We start from the raw sequence: 6,000 nt of genomic DNA on the forward strand, positions 1-6,000 counted from the left end.
CTAATTCTTTGTTACTCAGAGATCTCAGATATAAGTTTAGATAGAGTAGGTAGAGGGATAGAGTGAGAAATAATTCTATTTCTCTCTCTCTCTGAAACTCACATTGAATCTTGTCTATAAATAATTCAACCAGGGGCACTGGGCCGGCTCAGTCGGTAGAGAAGGCAACTCTTGATCTCGGGATTGTGAGTTTGAGCCCCACATTGGGTGCAGAGATTACTTAAAAATAAAATCTTAAAAAAAAAAAACAACTAATATTATTTAAATGGGTCACTTTAGTCTATAAAGCCAAAGAATAAAGTATCAAGCAAAGAGTCAAACTTCAAGTGGGGTGTGTGTGTGTGTGTGTGTGTGTGTCTAAGCAACTATGACAAAATATTAAACAGGATTTAGCTTCTTGTCCATGGAATTAGTGACAAGAGCCAGAACTAAGGTCAAAGGGGCATTAAGTTCCACATTACTGGGGTCATAAATCCCCAACAGAGATTCTTAAGACATGGCAAAACAAGTCATATTTTATTTTATTTTATTTTATTTTATTTTATTTTATTTTATTTTATTTTATTTTATTTTAGAGAGAGTGAGAGAGATCACAGAGGGAGAAGGAGAGGGACAAGCAGACTCCCCACTGAGCAGAGAGCCCAATGCCAACCAGATTCCAGGACCCTGAGATCATGACCTGAGCTGAAGGCAAATGCTTAACTGACTGAGCCCCTCAGGTGCCCCCAAAACCAGTCTTATTACAATCAACCATGATTCTCTAACTCAGAGGTCAGCAATCTTTTTCTGTGAAGGGCTAGAGAGTAAATAGTTTAGGCTGTGGGTATGGTTTCTGTTAAAACTATGAAACTCTGCATTGTAGTGCAAAAGGAACTATAGACAATAGGTGAACGTGCCTGTGTTTCAATAAAACTTTATTTACAAAAACAGGCAGTGGGCCTGATTTGTCCCAGGAGTTTGTCGACTCCTGATCTAAACATTCCCTCCTCCCTAATATCAGGCTAAGACTGATGAGGGAGAAAGAGCATCATCATAAACATGAATTATTAGCCCAACGGGAATGCTGTGTTTGCCCCCCCACCTCCTACTCCTAAGCAAAATGAGAAAGACAAGAGAATCACTTGAAAATACAAGGTGTGCCCAAAGGGAAAAGTGGCATCTCCTATTCTAGTTAGATCTTTTTCTAAGGAGTGAACTTATGGCTCTGAACTTCATCTAGGTAAACAGGGAAAAGAACTGGAGAGAGTTGGCAGTGCAGAGAGAGGGAGTATAGCAGAGGAAGAAGCAACCATTTGCTGTGACAAAGATGTGTAAGATTCCCTTAGTTCCAGGGGTCACTAGGGAAGGACACCGGATTTGATTGGTTTTGCCCTAATTTTATCCAAGAGGGCTTGCATCCTTGCCCAAAGACTACTCTTTGGCAGAGTTTGAGCAGGGACCAGGCCTCCCAGGTCAGAGAACCTGGTCAATAGGGAGGCTTCCTGGCTTTTCCAAGAATAAACACTGTGCCACGAAGAGAGAGTGGTTGGTGAGCTGCCATGAGGTAGGTATCCACAACCAGTTGGAGTGAAAAAGAGAAGTAGCCACAGCCAACCAAAGGCCACACCAGCAGCCAAATCAGTAGGAGACACTCATCTGTTCCCAAGAAGAGGGCAAGAGCACATGTCCTCTCTTCCCCACCAAACCACACACTCAGAGGTGAGGAGGAGTGAAGGGGGCTCAAAGAACAGACCTTGCCTTCCTCCACATTTCAGCTTCCCTCGATTTGGGAACTTGGTCAGTGGCAGGGGAAGGAAAGCCTTAGACTGGAATGAGGTTGTAGCTTTAAAGGGAATGGACTTTTCATCACTGAGGGTGACCTGTAAGTTCCGGAATCTTCTCTAGGTGCTATTTATTAAGGAATCTGCTATGAAAATAAAGGAAGAGTTAAAACAGTAGACTTAGGAGCCATGATTGCTGAAAGGAAAACGTTTAGTGTTTCTATCCCGGGGTTGAGACACTTCAAAAACTACATATCCATGTAGAGTACCAGCTCATTAATCTGGAGTCTATGTAGTTAGTCTTTTTGGCTACACATGCCAGTGTCAAGAAATTGGAACACACACTCACACATACACAGACACACACATCTACAAAGGAAAATCTGCCTCTTCTTTATATTCTTATGTGAACTACTCAAGTCTCCACTCAGAGCTGTATTAGCTAAATGGTAAGAGAAAGTGCGGGTCCAGCTCTAGTATCACAAAGGATGCACTTGGAGCTTAGAGGTAATTTTTTCTATACACATTCGAACTTCCCTATAACAACGCAATAACTCTAAGCTTCCCCCCAGCAAGATCTGGCTACCCTTTGTGTAAGAGGACCTCACACTTCTCCAAAATTGGGAGACACAGTCTAACCAGTTACTGTATCCATCACTGGCTACATTAATTATTCAAGTGCAGTCACAGTCCCACTGAATATTCCATTACCTAAGGAAAACACTGCAAAGTTAACCTTCAATAACTTGTATACATAAAAATATGTATAAAAATAATGGGAAGAATGAGAAAAACTGGTTAGTATGTACAAATAAACACAAGCAATGAGAAAACATGCAAAGCTACCATAGTCCTCAATGTTTTTATCATTTATTTAAACTGTGTTAAATATATATATAATAGGGGCACCTGGGTGGCTCAGTTGGTTAAGCGTCTGACTCTTGATTTCGGCTCAGGTCATGCTCTCAGGGTCACGAGATTGAGTCCCACGTTGGGCTCTGCATTGAGCATGGAGTCTGCTTGAGATTCTCTCCCTCTCCCTCTGCTCCTCCCCACCCTTGTTTGTGTGCGTGCATACACTCTCTCTCCCTCTCTCTAATAAATAAATAAATAAAATCTTTAAAAAAAGATAACATAAAATTTACCATCATAACCATTTTTTCAGTGTTCAATTCTATCGTTAACACGTTAACACTTAACAGTATATTCCCATTATTGTGAAACAGAGCTCTAGAACTTTTTCATCTTGTAAAACTGAAACTCTATATCTGTTGAACTACAACTCTGCACTTCCCTTCTTGCTAGCCTCTGGCAACCAACATCCTATTTCCTGTTTCTATGAGTTAACTACTTCAGAGATTCCTCATATAAGTAGAGTCATACAGTGTTTGCCCTTTCGTGACTGGCTTATTTCACTTAGCGTAATGTTCTCAAGGTCCATCCGTGTTGTAGCATGGGATAGGATCTCCTTTTCAAAAACTGCACAATATCCCATTATATGTATAGACCATACAATATATAGCGATACAATAGTCTCTGATTCAAAGTATTTAGGGCATCCTGTATAAGAGAATTCCATTCTTTCAGGATTTCGTCTTTCAAGAGGAGCTGGTACTGAGTTTTCAGGAAGCCATTCCAAATTCAAATTAGGCCAGCCCCTTCTACTCGATGAAGTATGTGGTGAGACCACTCAGTTCCATGGACACAAGTGAATTGCCAAACTTCCTTTGCTCTAAAATGAGTTACTTGATTACTTATACAAAATGATATCATGATAGATAAGTCATCCTATGAGTCTACGGATTATGGTGCTAGCAGAAGCGTCATGGACAGGGAAGGCAAATCCATATTCCGTGTCTGTTCCAGTGAGGGCACATTTTTACCCCTTCCGTGATGAAAGAGGTCCAGTCACCCGATAGCTGGCTGGCCCTTTAGGGAGCAGTACCGTTTCAGGGCTCAGTGTTGGACTCTGCTGGTAGTAGATTAGGCATTCAGCAGTAGCATTGGCCAGGTCAGCCTTGGTAATGGAAAGCCCATATTGTTGAGCCCATGCTTAGCTTCCATTTCTGTCACCGGAGCCACTTTGCTCATGGGCCCAAAGAAGAAGGATTGGATGACAGGGGAAAGTGGCTGGCTAATATACACAGAATGTGTCCTTTGCTTCTCCTGATAATTAAAAGCCTTTTCTGGAGTGTATGCCATTTGGTGGGCTTTCAGATTAGACACAAGTATCTTTACAGTCTTCTCCCATTGTGAGAGACCCATCCACACACCCCTTCCCCCGACTTCTTTGTCACCAGTCTTCCATTCCTATTTCTTGCAATCCCTAACATCTAGCCCCGCTATGCAACTGCCCACGTACTAAGTATAGATCCATACTTCTGGCCATCTCTCCCTCCAGACAAAGCGAACTACCAAATGTACTCAAAGTTCTGCCTGTTGGAGGATTTCCCATTAGCACTATCCTTTGGAGTCACCCTCGACTGGTACTATGAAGCTGAGAGGTCCACTTTAGGTGGTGTTACCCTGGCCTGTATTTCTATTACTAGCCCCACCTCTCCATTCAGCTCCATGTCCAGCCTGTTTTCTGGTGCAATTTATTTTTAATGTTTTAATATAAAAGTGTCCAAACATACTTTAAATACAGAGTATGATGAACCCCATAATCCTATCAATCAGCTTTAAGAATGATCCAGGGGCGCCTGGGTGGCTCATTCGGTTAAGCATCTGACTCTTGATTTCAGTTCAGGTCATGATCTCAGGGTCCTGAGATTGAGCTCCACGATAGGCTCTGCACTCAGTGAGGAGTCTGCTTGCCCCTCTCCCTCCCCCTCTACCCCTCCACCCCTCCCCCAGCACATATGCACTCTCTCTCTCTTAAATAAATAAATAAAATCCTTAAAAAAAAAAGAATGATCCATATAATGCTTTCTATACTTGATTCAGTTATTGCCCTCCACATTTTCCTTAACTTCAATATTTGAAAACAAATCCCAGTCCATTATATCTTTTCACCTCTAAAAACTTCAGTATGCATCTCAAAAGAAAAAAAATTTTTTCTTATTCATCATAATGCCATTAACACATACAAGAAAATTAGCAATAATTTTTCAATGTAACTGAATACCCAATTCAAATTCAAATTTCCTAATTGTCTTAAAAAAAAGTTCATGCTATTAGTTTGTTGAAATAAGGATCTGAACAAGTTTCACCCATTGAATTTGTTTCTGACCTCTCAAAGCTCTTTTAGGTTTCTTTTCTTCTAGAACAGTCTTTAGTCATATAGAACAACCCACATTCTAGATTTGACTGATTGCTTTCTTATTTCATTTTTCATTTGTTTCTCTGTCCCACGCATTTCTTACAGACTGAAAGTTTGATCTAAAACCTTGATTAAGTTAAGGTTAGATGGGCTAGAAGGGCAAGGGGATCCTCTTGGATGGAATCAGGGTACATACAATGTCTGGTTGTCTCCATTACAGGGATGCAAAAACTCACAAGTGACTTCAGGAAGATTCACTTCCTTTAACTGCCCCATAAACGTATCCCCAGGAAAATCCACCCCCTAAACTGCTCTTCCTCTTTATTCATCTTCAAGACATCCTGTATTCTTCCCTTTCCACTAGTTCCCACATTCCAGTTAGTTTCTAAACAAGGAGCATTTCTTGTATCAGATTCTTCTCTACGTTCATCACACTGCCTTAGCCAGAGAAGGTTCCAGAACGAAGATATTTGAGTTGGCTTGAAATAAGTAGAACTAAGGACACAGATTCATTCCTCTGACTCTCCCAGACAGAATAATCATCATTCTTCTCTATTTCCACAGCAATTTTGTTATTCCTCTGTGATTGGATTTATCCCATTAAATATTTAACATCTATTTCTCTTCATAGCCAGGGTGGAAATCCTTTTAGAGGAAACTAAATTTTATTCGATGCCCTAAATTCTTTATACCTGGTTACATTAAATGTTCACCGTTGAATGAATGTTTTCCTTACAGGCAATACTAACATTTGAATAAGTAGTATAAGTATTTGAATAAGTGGTATATTTTCCAGCTCTTTTTATTAGTTATTAAATTATGTTTAAATGTTTAAAATAGTAAATTCAGTTTTGTGCTAGAAATCTTAGCCTGATGTAAGATGTAGGGAAAAGTTTATAACCTAATATTTCACAGACCAGAACAAGGATGCTGAGGAAAATGCGGGGCTGCATGTGCAGTGTTAACGTGGGGGGGGGG

Source organism: Ursus maritimus, unplaced genomic scaffold (assembly GCF_017311325.1).
Source record: "Ursus maritimus isolate PB19 unplaced genomic scaffold, ASM1731132v1 scaffold_30, whole genome shotgun sequence".
NCBI lineage: Eukaryota > Metazoa > Chordata > Mammalia > Carnivora > Ursidae > Ursus > Ursus maritimus.